Source organism: Dendrobates tinctorius, unplaced genomic scaffold (genome assembly GCF_039654945.1).
Source record: "Dendrobates tinctorius isolate UK_male_01 unplaced genomic scaffold, ASM3965494v1 ptg000021l, whole genome shotgun sequence".
Classification (NCBI taxonomy): Eukaryota; Metazoa; Chordata; class Amphibia; order Anura; family Dendrobatidae; genus Dendrobates; species Dendrobates tinctorius.
The window spans coordinates 34,799,746-34,820,000 of NW_027361689.1; the positions used below are offsets into that span (position 1 = coordinate 34,799,746).

A 20,255-nucleotide genomic window follows, 5' to 3' on the forward strand; every position below is an offset into this window, starting at 1 on the left:
TCACCTGTGTATAACCACTGACTCTTGCTGCAGATGGTCACAACTTTTGTGCCCATGCCATCCCCCCAAAAATAAGATTTTTGAAAAAGAAGGATTCACGGTGCACAAACTGAGCGTAAAATATGACCGTGCCATTATTAGCCTACAGGCTGCTTATATTAGTTGGATCTGGAGTTCTCTTTGCCTATTTATCATGACATGAGATCTCAATAAAAGATTCACTAAATCATAAAATTCTCTCTGCGTTCAGCCACCACTAGAGGGAGCTCCTAGCAAGTGATAACAGCTCCCACTGAACCCTGTGATAAATCAGTGAGCTCCCTCTAGTGGTGAGAGAATTGTGCAAAAGTGCTCAGAGAGGGGTTTCTGGGAATTAAAATTATTCCAAAAATCTCCTAATCAGAAATTTTTTTGTATGTTTTAAAATGTAGAAGGAAATCTGGATGAAGTGCCGCTGTGTTATGCAGATTAACACCCACCTGTCATGGTCGGAGATCTACCAATAAGATGCTACAGTCAGTAGGGATTGCAGCATTTTGGTGTTACAGAGTTGGGGTCCTCTTTCGTCCCACTGAACCCACAGCAGAGCAATTGTGGGGTGCTGAGCAGCTGTTAAGGAAGCTGCAGGTCTTATAAAGTCCACAAGAGGGCCTAAAATCTCTTCACACTGATTTGTAAAGACTTTTATCAATGGCAGCTGTTATAACCTGATATCACAAAACATCTGTTAGATTCACAGAACTCTTGCCTATAGTAGTATTTAAAAAATTAAAATGACAAAGGGAAAGTTAGGAGGTGTCAGGGTAATCAATTTGATAAAATATAAAATGGAAAATTGTGGAGTGAATAAAAGATAATAACCCTGCGACCAAGAAGCCGGACTGAAGTAGTGACCCCATAATTTTTCAATATTTTGGGCTTTTATGGGAAAGGTAAATCTTATTATCGATGAATTCTTTCGATTTTCTTATACTTAAAGGGATTGGTTCCCACTGTACATTGCTGTAGAGCGCCCCGATGGTGCCCGATACAAGAAGAAAGGTAACTTACCTACGGGATCAGGAGAGATGTCGCCTTTCAGCCGCCGCTGATTGTCTGCAGCCCATCAGGGGACATAAGCACCGTCACGAGACTGTCAGGGGGCGCAGCGCTCAGAGATGCTCCCATCCGGGAGATGGGAATTAAAGTAGTTTTGCTTCGTCCCTAATAGTCCAGACTGTTGGAATATGATGTCATTTATGCTGCAGAATTATGAAAAAAGAAAAACGAATTGTGAGAAGCTCTATGATGGTAGATTCAGAGTCAGATTCTCGTCATGGATCGTTCTCAGAATTGAGATCACACATCAGGCAGCTTTTGTGTCAAATAACAAGAAAACTTACAAAATATTCAAAAATCTGATAAATGCCACTGCCACTAGGAATTTTGGGGCACCCTGGAGACTCCGGACAGGCTCCACCCCAGCGTCGCCTCCACCCTCGAACTGTCCACAGTCAAAAGATTGTTTAAGCCGCCGCCACGACAAGGTAGACTTTTGGCCAGGACCTACTCTACTCTAACCTATTAAACATTTGTGAAAATATCCAATACAATTTAGGTATATTTTTATTTATTTTTCAATTTTTAAAATGACCAATAATATCACATACAGGGGACAAATACCAGCGCACCATGACTAGACACCATATTACCACCACTTAGTGACCTATACTACCACATACAAGGAACAAATACCACCGCACCATGACCAGACCACATATTACCACCACAGTGACCGAATAATACCACATACAAGGAACAAATACCCCCGAAGAAGCCAACACGAAATGCGCGTTGGGGCTGCGTTCTTGTGAGTCCCTGACTGAGGCATTATGGGTAAGAGCAGATTTTACACTATATTTTGGATTGTGGCTCTATACTAATTTACAGTCATATGTTAAAGTTTTTAACTGATGGACTCAGTTATATTTCTGGATTCAAATGAGGTTTATTGTACTAACAGAAAATGTGCAATCTGCATTTAAACAAAATTTGACCGGTGCAAAAGTATGGACACTCTTATCATTTTCTTGATTTGAACACTCCTAACTACTTTTTACTGACTTCCTGAAGCACTAAATTAGTTTTTTAACCTCATTGAGCTTTGAACTTCATAGCCAGGTGTATCAAATCATGAGAAAAGATATTTAAGGTGGCCACTTGCAAGTAGTTCTCCTATTTGATTCTCCTATGAAGAGTGGCATCATGGGCTCCTCAAAACAACTCTCAAATGATCTGAAAACAAAGATTATTCAACATAGCTTTTCATGGGAAGGATACAAAAAGTTGTCTCAGAGATTTAACCTGTCAGTTTCCACTGTGAGGAACATAATAAGGAAATGGAAGAACACAGGTACAGTTCTTTTTAAGCCCAGAAGTGGCAGGCCAAGAAAAATATCAGAAAGGCAGAGAAGAAGAATGGTGAGAACAGTCAAGGACAATCCACAGACCACCTCCAAAGACCTGCAGCATCATCTTGCTGCAGATGGTGTCACTGTGCATCGGTCAACAATACAGCGCACTTTGCACAAGGAGAAGCTGTATGGGAGAGTGATGTGAAAGAAGCCGTTTCTGCAAGCACGCCACAAACAGAGTCGCCTGAGGTATGCAAAAGCACATTGGGACAAGCCAGTTACATTTTGGAAGAAGGTCCTGTGGACTGATGAAACAAAGATTGAGTTGTTTGGTCATACAAAAAGGCGTTATGCATGGAGGCTAATAAACACAGCATTCCAAGAAAAACACTTGCTACCCACAGTAAAATTTGGTGGAGGTTCCATCATGCTTTGGGGCTGTGTGGCCAATGCCGGAACCGGGAATCTTGTTAAAGTTGAGGGTCGCATGGATTCAACTCAGTATCAACAAATTCTTGACAATAATGTGCAAGAATCAGTGACGAAGTTGAAGTTACGCAGGGGATGGATATTTCAGCAAGACAATGATCCAAAACACCGCTCCAAATCTACTCAGGCATTCATGCAGAGAAACAATTACAGTGTTCTGGAATGGCCATCCCAGTCCCCAGACCTGAATATCATTGAACATCTGTGGGATGATTTGAAGCGGGCTGTCCATGCTCGGCGACCATCAAACTTAACTGAACTAGAATTGTTTTGTAAACAGGAATGGTCACAAATACCTTCATCCAGGATCCAGGAACTCATTAATAGCTACAGAAAGCGACTAGAGGCTGTTATTTTTGCAAAAGGAGGATCTACGAAATATTAATGTCACTTTTATGTTGAGGTGCCCATACTTTTGCACCGGTCAAATTTTGTTTAAATGCAGATTGCACATTTTCTGTTAGTACAATAAACCTCATTTGAATCCAGAAATATAACTGAGTCCATCAGTTATTAGATATATGAAACTGAAATAGCTGTTGCAAAAACCAAAATTGTTATAAAGAAAAAAGGTTAACATTAATAGGGGTGCCCAAACTTTAACATATGACTGTATATGCGGGTTGTCTCTCATGGATACATTAGAGGGTATTTGAACCCTCAATAATGACTTTTTATTATCTGTGACCCAGCCATTGAGCAATAAAAGCACCTTAAAGCATATTGTGGACTCCACCTCTGTGTATTAGTTGTTTCTATGTATATAGAAATACATTGTATACAGCAGTGTATGTCTTTGTGCTTGCATTCTGAATGTGTGACCACCGCCTCACTTTACATAAAATTCTCATAGAGAATCTGATAACTTTAATAACAGTTGACTCCAGTCTTTGCGTTAGGCTGTGTTCACACGTTTTTGGTTTTTTTCTCGGATTTCTCAAAATATCCGCTCGAAGAACGCCTAAAAGAAGCTTCCCATTCATTTTAATGCATTTTGCACTTTTTGTGCATATTGATGCGGTCTTTTCTGCTCATTAATTTGAACTTGGGGGCCGCATTCCTTGAAGGACAAAGTTACATTTTTAGTGATACCGTTTTTTATTCTATACACCTTTTGAACATTTTTGCTGTGTTTTTTTAAAAAATGTTTAGAGCTTGGATGTGGCGATAACTACAATATGAGTGCACATTTGTTATGTCCCCTTATTGTAGTTATGTCCCCATACAGTTCCCCATATTGTAGATATGTCCCCATACAGGTCCCCATATTGTAGTCATGTCTCTATATCCAGGTCCTCATATTGTAGTCATGTCCCCATATTGTTGTCATGTCCCCATCCAGGTCCCCATATTGTAGTCATGTCTCCATATCCAGGTTCTCATATTGAAACAAGGGAGGGTGAACCAAAGAAATACAATCATAAGGTCCATAGGTACTGAAAAAATAAAATAACCTTATTGATCAAATTTCACAGACAAAGGTGGACAGGATAACAGGTGGGCAGATAAACAACCATGCACTGTGGAGGGCAGGTGCGACCAGCAATGTAATACAGTTAGAGGTCAAAAACATAGACCACATTGGTATCAAATCCACTGTGGATCACGTAAAATAGTACATACTCTACATAGCCAAAAATTAGAAAGATAATTGAGTTAGATATCAATAAAGCACACAGGATAAGTGTGTATTCAACATATTTATACAGCTGACCAAAAATATAGAGTGTACTGGCCAATGTTACCTATTAATAGTACCTGGCAGAGAGTAGCAGTGGAAATAGCTGGTCAGTCTTTACACCCCGACGCACGTTTTGGATAAAAGACCTTCCTCAGGGAGCATGGAAGTGTCACCGATATGTGGGTTTAAAAAGGCAGAGGCCCGGAAGTCAATTAAGGCTGGAAGCCAGCAATTGTTGACGCGTCGTCACCCAGCAGCCAAACCAGAAACACATGAGGCCCCACGTGATCTGGCACCGGGTGCATCGCAGGCACAGAAGCAGATAGGGGATGGCGGCAGTAAGGAGGTGCACGCGCACTAGTATGCAACAGATGGAGGACCATATAAAGTACTGGCAAAACCGGCGTACATACAAAAAAAAAGAATATACATATCAGCAGCAAACTAGTGCATAAATATATATAAGGGCTGTCAATCAGCCATCAGAATTCACAGTACCACAAAAAGTTAATATAATAATACAAAATGATATAAATGCAAAAATTAATAAAGCACAAGGCTGCCAATCAGCCATCAGAGGTTTAGATCCAAACATGATAGAAATTTATATAGGAAGCAACAATACATAATATCAAATACAATTACAGACGGGAGAGATTCTGCTAAATCACCATATACAGTTAATATTTGGTAGATAAATCCTAATTAAAATGTACAATGCAATGGATGAACCACGAAGGAAAAAGACAAAAATATTATAGCAGCTATTACTGGTTATATTGAATATATAGACGTCCATACTTGTATATAACATATAAGCACTTGCAGATGATATCAGGATGGATATTGTATATAGAATATAAGGAAAGGACACAAAAATGCCTCGATACACAATAAATATTCTATATTCAAGCATTAACCGAAAATCAGTGTATACAGTGCCGTCAGTCAACCCCCAAACATGTTACAGTATATATTATTATATTATCATGAAAAAAATTTGTAAAAAAGTTTTTTTACATTTTTACGGAGGCGACCTGAATACACAATATCCACCCAAAGAGTTATTAGATACCTCATCAAAATTGTCAATATACAAGGACAGAAGAAGACCATATATATATATATATACAGCTCTGGCAGAAATTAGGAGACCACTGCACAGTGTAATAGAAATCAGCTTCTCTACATGTCTGACAGCCATTCCATTCCAGTGTCAGTTGAATTACAACCAGAGTCCACCTCATTCTACTTAATGTGCTTCTGATTAGGTGATCATCGGAACCAAATCTTATTTAACGAAGGAAAGTATAAAAGACCTGCTGTGGTGGTCACAATCCTCTTGCAATAGGACAAGCTGGATGGCAAAACAAGTGCTAGTAATATCCCAAAGGTAATAGGAATTAAAAAATAACATAACCATGCGAAAGGAGTTGAAAAGTCTTCAGTGAGGAAAAGAAGGGCTCAATTCTGGCTTTACTAACAGAGGGATACAGAGAGCGTCATGTTGTCTTAAAATTTCTAAGACAGCAGTCCATTACAACAAGGTCAAGCAGCAGACATTGGGGACAACAAAGCTACAGACCGGCAGAGGGTGAAAACGACTCCTCACTGACTGGGATGACCGTCATCTTATTCGAATATCACTTGGCAACTGCAGGATGACATCAAGTGACCTACAAAAGGAATGGCAAATGTCAGCTGGGGTGAAGTGCACTGCAAGAACAGTTCGTAACAGGCTCCTAGAGGCAGGGCTCAAGTCATGTAAAGGTAGAAAAAAACCTTTCATCAATGAGAAGCAAAGGAGAGCCAGGCTGAAGTTTGCCAAAGACCATAAGGATTGGACCATTGAGGACTGGAGTAAGGTAATCTTCTCTGATGAGTCTGATTTTCAGGTTTGCCCAACATCTGGTCGTCTAATGGTTAGACAGAGACCTGGAGAGGCATACAAGCCACAGTGTCTTGTACTCACTGTGAAATTTGGTGGAGGATCGGTGATGATCTGGGGATGCTTCGGCAAGGCTGGAATTGGGCAGATTAATCTTAGCGGATGACGTATGAATCAATCCGCATACAAGGTTATCCTGGAAAAACAGTTGATTCCTTCTACTCAGGCAATGTTCCCCAACTCTGAGGACTGGTATTTCCAGCAGGACAATGCACCATGCCACACAGCTAGATCAATCAATTTGTGGATGAAGGACCACCACATCAAATCCCTGTCATGGTCAGCCCAATCTCCAGACCTGAACCTCATTGAAGGAAGATGGATAGTCACAAGCCATCAAATAAAGTACTGCTTAAATTTTTATACCAGGAATGACATAAGGTCACCCAAAAGCAGTATGAAAGACTGGTGGAAAGCAGCCAAGACGCATGAAAGCTGCGATTAAAAATCATGGTTATTCCACAAAATATTGATTTCTGAACTCTTCCTGAGTTAAAAGTATGTAACGATAAAAAAACAGAAAATCCCATTGTAGGATTTTTAAATAATTAATTTGCATTCTATTGCATGAAATATTTAAAAAATGGGAGAAGGAGGTGATTTTATTTTTTGCATTTTTTACATCTTTTTTTTTAAGTAGAATGAAAAATAGAATCCAGTCATCCTCCTGGTTGTCAGAGGGTGGCACGCTCCTGATAATTCGGGGTGGCGGCTTGACTTAGCTTCTGTTCCTGCAAATCTGGGGACTTCGGAAGTTTTGGAAGTTATTTATAAGTGGAAAAAAAAAGTCCGGGGCCTCATACATGCAAAGCATACGCTCTACCACTGAGCTACATCCCCCATATAGGTGCCTCATCCCCATGCCTAAGCCATAGATGCATCTACTGCATGTAAAGGACCATTGCACAAAGAAATGGGAGCAGCACTTACAGGCTTTTTGCTGTCCAGCTTGTAAGTGCTGCTCTGATCCTGTGATTTTCCAGTGCTGCAGAGTCAAAACTGCCTCTGTCTGCAGCATTATAAAGAGCTGGGAAAAGAATTGTCAGGAGTGCACCACCCCCTGACAACCAGGAGGCCGAGGAGCGGTGTGCTCCTGAAGATCGGATCTTGGGACAAATCCTTTAACCCCTTTACCCTAAAGGGTGGTTTGCATGTTCATGACCAGGCCAATATTTACAATTCAGACCACTGTCCCTTTACGAGGTAATAACTCTGGAACGCTTCCATCGATCCCAGTGATTCTGACATTATTTTCTCATGACATATTGTACTTCATGTTAGTGGTAAAATGTCATTCATATAAAAAAACAGAAATTTGGTGAAAATTTCGCAATTTTCCAACTTTGAATTTTTATGCCCTTAAATCACAGAGATATGGCACACAAAACACTTAATAAATCACATTTCCTACATGTTTACTTTACATCAGCACAATTTTGGAACCAAAATTTTTTTTTAGTTAGGAAGTTATAAGGGTTAAAAGTTGACCAGCGATTTCTCGTTTTTGCAACACCATTATATTTTTAGGGACCACATCACATTTGAAGTCACTTTAAGGGGTATATATGATATAAAATACCCAAAAGTGACACCATTCTAAAAACTGCACCCCTCAAGGTGCTCAAAACCAGATTCAAGAAGTTTATTAACCCTTCAGGTGCTTCACAGGAATTTGTTGAATGTTTAAAATAAATGAACATTTAACTTTTTTTCACAAAAAAATTACTTCAGGTCCAATTTTTTTTATTTTACCAAGGGTAACAGGAGAAATTGGACTGCAAAAGTTATTGTGCAATTTGTCCTGAGTACGCTGATACCTGATATGTGGGGGAAAACAATGTTTCGGCACATGGCAGAGCTCAGAAGGGAAGGAGCGCCATTTGACTTTTTCAATGCAAAATTGGCTGGAATTCAGATCGGACGCCATGTCATGTTTGGAGAGCCCCTGATGTGCCCAAACAGTGGAAAGCCCCCACAAATGACACCATTTTGGAAACTAGACCCCTCAAGGAACTTATCTAGATATGTGGTGAGAACTTTGAACCCCCAAGGGTAACAGGACCCCAAAAGTTATTGTGCAATTTGTCTTGCATATGCTGATACCCCACATGTGGGGGTAAACCACTATTTGGGCGCATGGCAGAGCTCGGAAGGGAAGAAGCGCCATTTGACTTTTTTGGCTGAAATTATTATCGGACTCCATGCCGCGTTTGGAGAGCCACTGATGTGCCCAAACAGTGGAAACCCTGCACAAATGACATCATTTTGGAAACTAGACCCCACAAGGAACTTATCTAGATGTGTGGTGAGCACTTTGAACCCCCAAGGGCTTCACAGAAGTTTATAACGCCCGGACGTAAAAATAAAAAAATCATATTTTTTTCCACAAAAATGATATGTTTGCCCCCAATTTTTTATTTTCCTATGGGTAATAGGAGAAATTGGACCCCAAAAGTTGTTTTTCAATTTGCCCTGAGTAAGCTGATACCCCATATGTGGGGGTAAAACACTGGGCGCATGGTAGAGCTTGGAAGGAGCACCATTTGACTTTTTCAACGCAGAACGCTGGAATTGAGATCAGATGCCATGTTGCATTTGGAGAGCACCTGATATGCCCAAACAGTGGAAACCCCCCAATTATAACTCCAACCCTAACCCCAACACCCCCTAACCCTAATCTCAGCCCTAACCCTAGCCCTAACCCTAGCCCTAACGGGAAAATGGAAATAAATACATTTTTTTAATTTTATTATTTTTCCCTCACTAAGGGGGTGATAACGGGGGGTTTGATTTACTATTTATGGCGGTTTTTATATTTGGCAGCTGTCACACGCTAAAAGACGCTTTTTATTGTAAAAATAGTTTTTGCATCACCACATTTTGAGAGGTATAATTTTTCCATATTTTGACCCACTGAGTCATGTGAGGTCTTATTTTTTGTGGGACGAGTTGACGTTTTTATTGGTACCATTTTTGGGCATGTGACTTTTTTGATCGCTTTTTATTCCGATTTTTGGGAAGCAGAATGAACAAAAACCAGCGTTTCATGATTTTCTTTTGGGGGAGTGCGTTTACACCGTTCCGTGTGTGGTAAAATTGATAAAGCGGTTTTATTCTTCGGGTCAGTACAGTTACAGCGATACCTCATTTTTGTCGTTTTTTATGTTTTGGCGCTTTTATGCAATAAAAACAATTTTATGCAAAAAACAATTATTTTTGCATTGCTTTATTCTGCGAGCTATTGTAACTTTTTTATTTTTTCGCTGATGACGCTGTATGGCGGCTTGTTTTTTGCGGGACAAGATTATGTTTTCAGCGGTACCATGGTTATTTATATCCATCTTTTTAATTGCGCATTTTGCACATTTTGTTCGGCGGTATGATAATAAAGCCTTGTTTTTTGCTTCGTTTTTTATTTTTATTTTTTAAGGGGTTCGCTAAAGGGGTTAACTAGTGGGACAGTTTTATAGGGCGGGTCGTTATGGAAGCGGCGATACTAAATATGTGTACTTTTATTGGTTTTTTTTTGTTTCCAAAAAATGAATTTATTAGGGAATATTTTTTTTTTTTAATTTATTTGGCGATTTTTTTATAAATTATTTTTACACTTTTTTTTTTTTTTACTTTATTGCATTGTCCCAGAGGGGACATCACTGTCACACTGTCACACTGTCACATCACAGATCGCTGTGAAAGATCAGTGATCTGACACTGGCGCTGCACCAGGCTTCCTCGTGCCTGCTCTCTGCAGGCACTGAGGAAGCTGCCTCCCTGCAGGCCCCCGAAGGTCCCACGGCCATATTGGATCTGGGGACCTGCAAGGAAGGAGGCCCCGCAGCAGCGCTGCACATCGCGCTGCTCTGGGGGTTTCAGGGAAGCACGGGGGGAGCCCCCTCCCTGCCGATGCTTCTCTAAACCCCCGTACACTGCGATCATGTTTGATCGCAGTGTGCCAGGGGTTAACATGCAGGGTGCCAGGTGTCAGCTGTGGTAATCAGCTGACACCTGGCCGTGATCAGCGGCGCCCCCCCCGGAGCGCCGTTGATCGCATTGACGTACTATCCTATCCTCGGTCATAGGGGTCCGGGTACCGTGCACGGTCTGATGTCTAATGTCTATTGTTCTTTTTTCCTGCATTTACCATGTGGGATAGATCACATAATTTTTCAATATTTTGGGCTTTTATGGAAAAGGTAAACCTTATCGATGAATTCTTTCGATTTTCTTATATTTAAAGGGATTGGTTCCCACTGTACATTGCTATAGAGCGCCCCGATGGTGACCGATACAAGAAGAAAGGTTACTTACCTACGGGATCAGGAGAGATGTCGCCTTTCAGCCGCCGCTGATTGTCTGCAGCCCATCAGGGGACATAAGCACCGTCACGAGACTGTCAGGGGGCGCAGCGCTCGGAGATGTTCCCATCCGGGAGGTGTTGTACACTTTCTTCCTAATTGATTGAGATAATCGAAAAGTGTCGTCCATTAATGAACAATCCCTTTAAAAATATGGGAAAAAGAGAATTGTATTTTTAAAAATTTGCTTAAAAAAAGATGCAAAAATGGCAAAAATAGAATCCTCTCCTCTTCCCATATTGTACATATAACCAAATAATAAAGAATTAAAGTAGTTTTGCTTCGTCCCTAATAGTCCAGACTGTTGGAATATGATGTCTTTTATGCTGCAGAATTATGAAAAAAGAAAAACGAACTGTGAGAAGATCTATGATGGTAGATTCAGTCAGATTCTCGTAATGGATCGTTCTCAGAATTGAGATCACACATCAGACAGTGTGTGCAGGGGATGTAGCTCAGTGGTAGAGCGCATGCTTTGCATGTATGAGGCCCAGGGTCCAATCCCCGGCATCTCCACATTTTTGTAACAAATAACAAGAAAACTTCCAAAATATTCAGAAATCTGAAAAATGTGCGGAAATTCACCAGTCTTCTGTCTGGATGTAACACGAAGCCCGGAATCAGCGCTAAATATCAGACAGATTTGCTTTTGTTGATGATTCTATGCATAATAACTGTCGGACCCCAGGGGACACTGTAACCAGCACTATACATGTACAGACCGACATCGCTATAGACTACAGAGGAGCAGATTGTATTTGTAGACAGGGCTGCCACTAGGAATTTTGGGGCCCTCTTGAGACTCTGCCCAGGCTCCACCCCAGCGTCGCCTCCACCCTCGAACTGTCCACAGTCAAAAGATTTTTTTAAGCCGCCACCACGACAAGGTAGACTTTTGGCCAGTACCTACTCTACTCTAACCTATTAAACATTTGTGAAAATATCCAATACAATTTAGGTATATTTTTATTTATTTTTCAATTTTTAAAATGACCAATAATATCACACACAGGGGACAAATACCAGCGCACCATGACCAGACCACATATTACCACCACATAGTGACCTATAATATCACATACAAGGAACAAATACCCCCGAAGAAGCCAACACGAAATGCACGTTGGGGCTGCGTTCTTGTGGTTCCCTGACTGAGGCACTATGGGTAAGGGCAGAGTTTACACTATATTTTGGATTGTGGCTCTATACTAATTTATATGCGGGTTGTCTCTCATGGATACATTAGAGGGTATTTGAACCCTCAATAATGACTTTTTATTATCTGTGACCCAGCCATTGAGCAATAAAAGCACCTTAAGGCTGGGTTCACATGTAGCGGAACTCTCGCGGTAAGTTCCGGAATTCCATTCCGTGGGAAAATCGCATTTTAAATTCCCGCGATTTTCCCGCGGAAAAACTAGCATTTTGCAAGTGTAATTAGCTTGCAAAATGCTAGCGTTTTCCAAGCGATCTGTAGCATCGCTTGGAGAACGGATTGACAGGTTGGTCACACTCGTCAAACATAGTGTTTGACAAGTGTGACCAACTTTTTACTACTGAGGCTGCCTATGCGGCATCAGTAGTAAAAGATAAAATGTAAAAAAAAATAATAAAATAAAAAATGGTGTTATTCTTACCTTCCGATGTCCCGCGCAGCCTTCCCGCCTCTCTCCACGCTACGACTGGTGAATTATTTTGACATATTTCCCGTTTTTTATAACAAAAGCTGGAGATGCTGGGGATTGAACCCGGGGCCTCATACATGCAAAGCATGCGCTCTACCACTGAGCTACATCCCCTGTGTAAACAGCTGCAGGCTCCTCCGTTCAGAAGGCAATGCACTACCGGAGCGATCCCTCTCTGCTTTCCTGGCTGTATTAATAATAATGGTACCCATAGGGCCTTTTTTTGATTTGTGCCACAAACATTATTTCATTTGCGCCTTTTAATTAACTTTACGTCAATCGTCTTTTTTTTTAGTCGGTATAATGTTCGTGGGTTCCGGTTATTCGGACATTTGAACCTAATTCAATATTGACGACTTTTCGAAATGTCATAAAATGTTTGTGCACTAGGATCCGATTCATCATCGGCATTTACAGTATTTAAGTCACTTTTCGATCTTGTGCTATTTACTGTCATGTTTTTACCACTTTATTTATTTTTTTTAAATGGTGCATTCAGGATATTGAGTTTTGTACAAAACCAAAAATGTTATTTGTCTTTTACCTGATTGCATCTTTTTACAGGAAAAAAAAAGTTGCATGATCTGTTAAAAATGTCGCAGGCATCTCTAGCATTTGCGTCCTCTGTACCAGTCAAATATAGGTTTTTGTGCAGATAGAAAAAGTAATGTAATAAATTACTGAAAATTTAGGAATAAGCATTTATGACGATCAAATATTGGTAATTGCAAACGCAATCATAAGTATTCCCCCTGAGATTATTATCGGTGTCCCAGTGTCAGCCGCACATTTGTTAGTTTGAGAGAACTCTGGATAATAACAGTAATCTCCATAATATCACAAAACATGGAGATGCCGGGGATTGCACCCAGGGACTCATACATGCAAAGCATGCGCTCTACCACTGAGCTACATTCTCTGTACACATTAGGAGCGCACGTACCTAAATTTGATAGAACATTCACCACTGCAGCCAATCACTGAGAGCTGTGTGTGTAGATGACACGAGCTCACTGATTGACTGCAGCTTTTATTTCTCAACTATAGACAGCAACGCTTTATTCAGGCTAAAGTACACCCGTTTTTCATAAAGTTGCCAGCGTAGACACATGATACTACCATACAGAGCCCAAATAACACTACCATATAGCACCCACGTCATACTAACACACAGTGCCCACATAATACTAGCCTACAACTTCTACATAATACTACTATACAGTGGCCACATAATAGTACCTCACACATCCCACATACTAAGCACCATACACAGCCAATGTAATACTACCATACAGCACCCACATAATACTACAATACAGAGCTCACATAATACTACCACACAGAGCAAACATAATACTATATAGAGCAGGGGTCTCAAACTTGGCTTGGTATATGGGCCGCATATAGAAAAAAATTTGAACTTGGGGGCCGCATTCCTTGAAGGACAAAGTTACATTTTTAGTGATACCATTTTTTGTTCTATACACCTTTTGAACATTTTTGCCGTGTTTTTTAAATTTTTTTTAGAGCTTGGATGCGGCGATAACTACAATATGAGTGCACATTTGTTATGTCCCCTTATTGTAGTTATGTCCCCATACAGGTCCCCATATTGTAGATATGTCCCCATAGCCAGGTCCCCATATTGTTGTCATGTCTCTATATCCAGGTCCCCATATTGTAGTCATGTCTCTATATCCAGGTCCCCATATTGTAGTCATGTCTCCATATCCAGGTTCTCATATTGAAACAAGGGAGGGTGAACCAAAGAAATACAATCATAAGTTCCATAGGTACTGAAAAAAATATAATAATTTTATTGATCAAATTTCACAGACAAAGGTGGACAGGATAACAAGTGGGCAGATAAACAACCATGCACTGTGGAGGGCAGGTGCGACCAGCAATGTAATACAGTTAGAGGTCAAAAACATAGACCATGTTGGTATCAAATCCACTGTGGATCATGTAAAATAGTACATACTCTATATAGCCAAAAATTCGAAAGATAATATTGAGTTAGATATCAATAAAGCACACAGGATAAGTGTGTATTCAACATATTTATACAGCTGACCAAAAATATAGAGTGTACTGGCCAATGTTACCTATTAATAGTACCTGGCAGAGAGTAGCAGTGTAAATAGCTGGTAAGCCTTTACACCCCGACGCACGTTTCGGATAAAAGACCTTCCTCAGGGAGCATGGAAGTGTCATCGATATGTGGGTTTAAAAAGGCAGAGGCCCGGAAGTCAATTAAGGCCGGAAGCCAGCAATTGTTGACGCGTTGTCACCCAGCAGCCAAACCAGAAACACATGAGGCCCCACGTGATCTGGCACCGGGAGCATCGCAGGCACAGAAGCAGATACGGGATGGCGGCAGTAAGGAGGTGCATGCGCACTAGCATGCAACAGATGGAGGACCATATAAAGTACTGGCAAAACCGGCGTACATACAAAAAAAAAAAGAATATACATATCAGCAGCAAACTAGTGCATAAATATATATAAGGGCTGTCAATCAGCCATCAGAATTCACAATACCACAAAAAGTTAATATAATAATTCAAAATGATATAAATGCAAAAATTAATAAAGCACAAGGCTGCCAATCAGCCATCAGATGTTTAGATCCAAACATGATAGAAATTTATATAGGAAGCAACAATACATAATATCAAATACAATTACAGATGGGAGAGATCCTGCTAAATCACCATATACAGTTAATATTTGGTTAGATAAATCCTAATTAAAATGTACAATGCAATGGATGAACCACGAAGGAAAAAGAGAAAAATATTATAACAGCTATTACTGGTTATATTGAATATATAGATGTCCATACTTGTATATAACATATAAGCACTTGCAGATGATATCAGGATGGATATTGTATATAGAATATATGGAAAGGACACAAAAATGCCTCGATACACAATAAATATTCTATATTCAAGCATTACCGAAAATCAGTGTATACAGTGCAGTCAGTCAACCCCCAAACATGTTACAGTATATATTATTATATTATCATGAAAAAAAAAATTTTAAAAAGTTTTTTACATTTTTACGGAGGTGACCTGAATACACAATATCCACCCAAAGAGTTATTAGATACCTCATCAAAATAGTCAATATACGGGACAGAAGTAGACCATATATATATATATATATATATACAGCTCTGGCAGAAATTAAGAGACCACTGCACAGTTTTATAAAAATCAGCTTCTCTACATGTCTGACAGCCATTCCATTCCAGTTGAATTACAACCAGAGTACACCTCATTCTACTTAATGTGCTTCTGATTAGGTGATCACCGGAACCAAATCTTATTTAATGAAGGAAAGTATAAAAAAACCCTGCTGTGGTGGTCACAATCCTCTTGCAATAGGACAAGCTGGATGGCAAAACAAGTGCTAGTAATATCCCAAAAGTAATAGGAATTAAAAAATAACTTATAACCATGGCAAAGGAGTTGAAAAGTCTTCAGTGAGGAAAAGAAGGGCTCAATTCTGGCTTTACTAACAGAGGGATACAGAGAGCGTCATGTTGCCTTAAAATGTCTAAGACTGCAGTCCATTACAACAAGGTCAAGCAGCAGACATTGGGGACAACAAAGCTACAGACCGGCAGAGGGCGATAATGACTCCCCACTGACTGGGATGACCGTCATCTCATTCGAATATCACTTGGCAACTGCAGGATGACATCAAGTGACCTACAAAAGGAATGGCAAATGGCAGCTGGGGTGAAGTGCACTGCAAGAACAGTTCGTAACAAGCTCCTAGAGGCAGGGCTCAAGTCATGTAAAGGTAGAAAAAAACCTTTCATCAATGAGAAGCAAAGGAGAGCCAGGCTGAAGTTTGCCAAAGACCATAAGGATTGGACCATAGAGGACTGGAGTAAGGTAATCTTCTCTGATGAGTCTGATTTTCAGCTTTGCCCAACATCTGGTCGTCTAATGGTTTGACAGAGATCTGGAGAGGCGTACAAGCCACAGTGTCTTGCACCCACTGTGAAGTATGTTGGAGGATCTGTGATGATCTGGGGATGCTTCAGCAAGGCTGGAATTGGGCAGATTAATCTTTGCAAAGGACGTATGAATCAAGCCGCATACAAGGTTATCCTGGAAAACCAGTAGATTTCTTCTGCTCAGGCAATGTTCCCCAACTCTGAGGACTGGTATTTCCAGCAGAAGAATGCGCCATGCCACACAGCTAGATCAATCAGTGTGTGGATGAAGGACCACCACATCAAATCCCTGTCATGGGCAGCCCAATCTCCAGACCTGAACCCCATTGAAGGAAGATGGATAGTCAGAAGCCATCAAACAAAGAACTGCTTACATTTTTGTACCAGGAATGATATAAGGTCACCCAAAAGCAGTGTGAAAGACTGGTGTAAAGCAGCCAAGACGCATGAAAGCTGCGATTAAAAATCATGGTTATTCCACAAAATATTGATTTCTGAACTCTTCCTGAGTTAAAAGTGAGTAAATACAAAACACGGAAAATCCCATTGTAGGATTTTTAAATAATTAATTTGCATTCTATTGCATGAAATATTTAAAATATAGGAGAAGGAGGTGATTGTATTTTTTGCATTCTTTACATCTTTTTTTAAGTAGAGTGAAAAATAGAATCCAGTCATCCTCCTGGTTGTCAGAGGGTGGCGCGCTCCGGATAATTCGGGGTGGGGGCTTGGCTGAGCTTCTGTTCCTGCAAATCTGGGGACTTCGGAAGTTTTGGATGTTTTTTATAAGTGAAGAAAAAAACCCGGGGCCTCATACATGCAAAGCATACGCTGTACCACTGAGCTACATCCCCCATATAGGTGCCTCAGCCCCATGCATAAGCCATAGATGCATCTACTGCATGTAAACGACCATTACACAAAGAAATGGGAGCAGCACTTACAAGCTTTTTACTGTCCAGCTTGTAAGTGCTGCTCTGATCCTGTGATCTTCCAGTGCTGCAGAGTCAAAACTACCTCTGTCTGCAGCATTATAAAGAGCTGGGAAAAAATTGTCAGGAGTGCACGACCCCCTGACAACCAGGAGGCCGAGGAGCGGTGTGCTCCTGAAGATCGGGATCTTGGTACAAATCCTTTAACCCCTTTACCCCCAAGGGTGGTTTGCATGTTCATGACCAGGCCAATTTTTACAATTCTGACCACTGTCCCTTTATGAGGTAATAACTCTGGAACGCTTCCATGGATCCCGGTAACTCAGACACTGTTTTCTCGTGACATATTGTACTTCATGTTAGTGGTAAAATTTCACTGATATAACTTGCGTTTATTTGTGAAAAAAATGGAAATTTGGTGAAAATTTTGCAATTTTCCAACTTTTAATTTTTATGCCCTTAAATCACAGAGATACGGCACACAAAAAACTTAATAAATAACATTTCACATATGTTTACTTTACATCAGCACAATTTTGGAACCAAAAATTTTTTTGTTAGGAAGTTATAAGGGTTAAAAGTTGACCAGCGATTTCTCATTTTTGCAACACCATTATATTTTTAGGGACCACATCACATTTGAAGTCACTTTGAGGGGTCTATATGATAGAAAATACCCATAAGTGACATCATTCTAAAAACTGCACCCCTTAGGGTGCTCAAAACCACATTCAAAAAGTTTATTAACCCTTCAGGTGCGTCACAGGAATTTTTTGAATGTTTAAAAAAAATGAACATTTAACTTTTTTCACAAAAAAATTACTTCAGGTCCAATTTTTTTTATTTTACCAAGGGTAACAGGAGAAATTGGACTGCAAAAGTTATTGTGCAATTTGTCCTGAGTACGCTGATACCTGATATGTGGGGGGAACCACTGTTTCGGCGCATGGCAGAGCTCAGAAGGGAAGGAACGCCGTTTGACTTTTTCAATGCAAAATTGGCTGGAATTCAGATCGGACTCCATGTCGCGTTTGGAAAGCCCCTGATGTGCCAAAACAGTGGAAACTCCTCACAAATAACACCATTTTGGAAACTAGCCCCCTAAGGAACTTATCTAGATGTGTGGTGAGAACTTTGAACCCCCAGGGCTTCACAGAAGTTTATAATGTACAGCCGTAAAATTAAAAAAATCACATTTTTTCCACAAAAATGATCTTTTCACCCCCAATTTTTTATTTTCCCAAGGGTAACAGGACCCAAAAAGTTATTGTGCAATTTGTCCTGCATATGCTGATACCCCACATGTGGGGGTAAATCACTATTTGGGCGCATGGCAGAGCTCGGAAGGGAAGAAGCGCCATTTGACTTTTTTGGCTGGAATTGGGATAGGACTCCATGCCGCGTTTGGAAAGCCCCTGATGTGCCTAAACAGTGGAAACCCCCCACAAATGACACCATTTTGGAAACTAGACCCCCCAGGGAAATTATCGAGATGTGTGGTGAGCACTTTGAACCCCCAAGGGCTTCACAGAAGTTTATAACGCCCGGGCATGAAAATAAAAAAATCATATTTTTTCCACATCTTTTAATCCCCAATTTTTTTATTTTCCCAAGGGTAACAGGAGAAATTGAACCCCAAAAGTTGTTGTCCAATTTGTCCTGAGTACACTGATACCCCATATATGGGAGAAAACTACTGTATGGGCACACGTCGGGGCTTGGAAGGGAAGTAGTGACTTTTGGAATGCAGATTTTGATGGAATGGTCTGCGGGTGTCATGTCACGTTTGGAGAGCCTCTGATGTGCCTAAACTGTTGATACTCCCCACAAGTGACCCCATTTTAGAAGCTAGACCCCCCAAGGAACTTATCTAGATGTGTGGTGAGCACTTTGAACCCCCAAGTGCTTCAAAGAAGTTTATAACTTAGGCCCGGGCGTGAAAATAAAAAATCATATTTTTTTTCCACAAAAATGATATGTTTGCCCCCAATTTTTTATTTTCCTAAGGGTAACAGGAGAAATTGGACCCCAAACATTGATTTTCAATTTCTCCTGAGTAGGCTCATACCCCATATGTGGGGGTAAAACACTGTTTGGGCGCACGGCAGAGCTTGGAAGGGAAGGAGCACCGTTTGACTTTTCCAACGCAGAATTGACTGGAATTGAGATCAGACGCCATGTTGCACTTGGAGAGCACCTGATGTGCCCAAACAGTGGAAACCCCCAATTATAACTCCAACCCTAACCCCAACTCACCCCTAACCCTAATCTCAGCCATAACCCTACCCCTCATGGGAAAATGGAAATAAATACATTTTTTAAATTTTATTATTTTTCCCTAACTAAGGGGGTGATAACGGGGGGTTTGATTTACTATTTATGGCGGTTTTTATGTTTGGCAGCTGTCACACGCTAAAAGACGCTTTTTATTGTAAACATAGTTTTTGCATCCTCACATTTTGAGAGCTATAATTTTTCCATATTTTGACCCACAGAGTCATGTGAGGTCTTATTTTTTGCAGGACGAGTTGACGTTTTTATTGGTACCATTTTCGGGCACGTGACTTTTTTGATTGCTTTTTATTCTGATTTTTGGGACGCAGAATGAACAAAAACCAGCATTTCATGAATTTCTTTTGGGGGGGTGCGTTTACACCATTCCACGTGTGGTAAAATTGATAAAGCAGTTTTATTCTTCGGGTCAGTACGGTTACAGCGATACCTCATTTATGTCAGGGTTTTTTGGGCGCTTTTATGCAATAAAAACAATTTTATATAAAAAAATAATTATTT

The 20,255-nt window shown here is 40.4% G+C and overlaps 2 non-coding genes across 2 annotated transcripts; one reads left to right on the plus strand and one right to left on the minus strand.

The window, feature by feature from the left end:
• The first annotated feature begins 11,310 nt into the window (after positions 1-11,310).
• On the plus strand, positions 11,311-11,382 carry TRNAA-UGC (transfer RNA alanine (anticodon UGC)). The gene has a single exon. It is a non-coding gene; the product is annotated as a tRNA-Ala (tRNA).
• Positions 11,383-12,593: 1,211 nt separating this feature from the next.
• TRNAA-UGC (transfer RNA alanine (anticodon UGC)) lies at positions 12,594-12,665 on the minus strand. The gene has a single exon. It is a non-coding gene; the product is annotated as a tRNA-Ala (tRNA).
• Between the last annotated feature and the right edge of the window lie 7,590 nt (positions 12,666-20,255).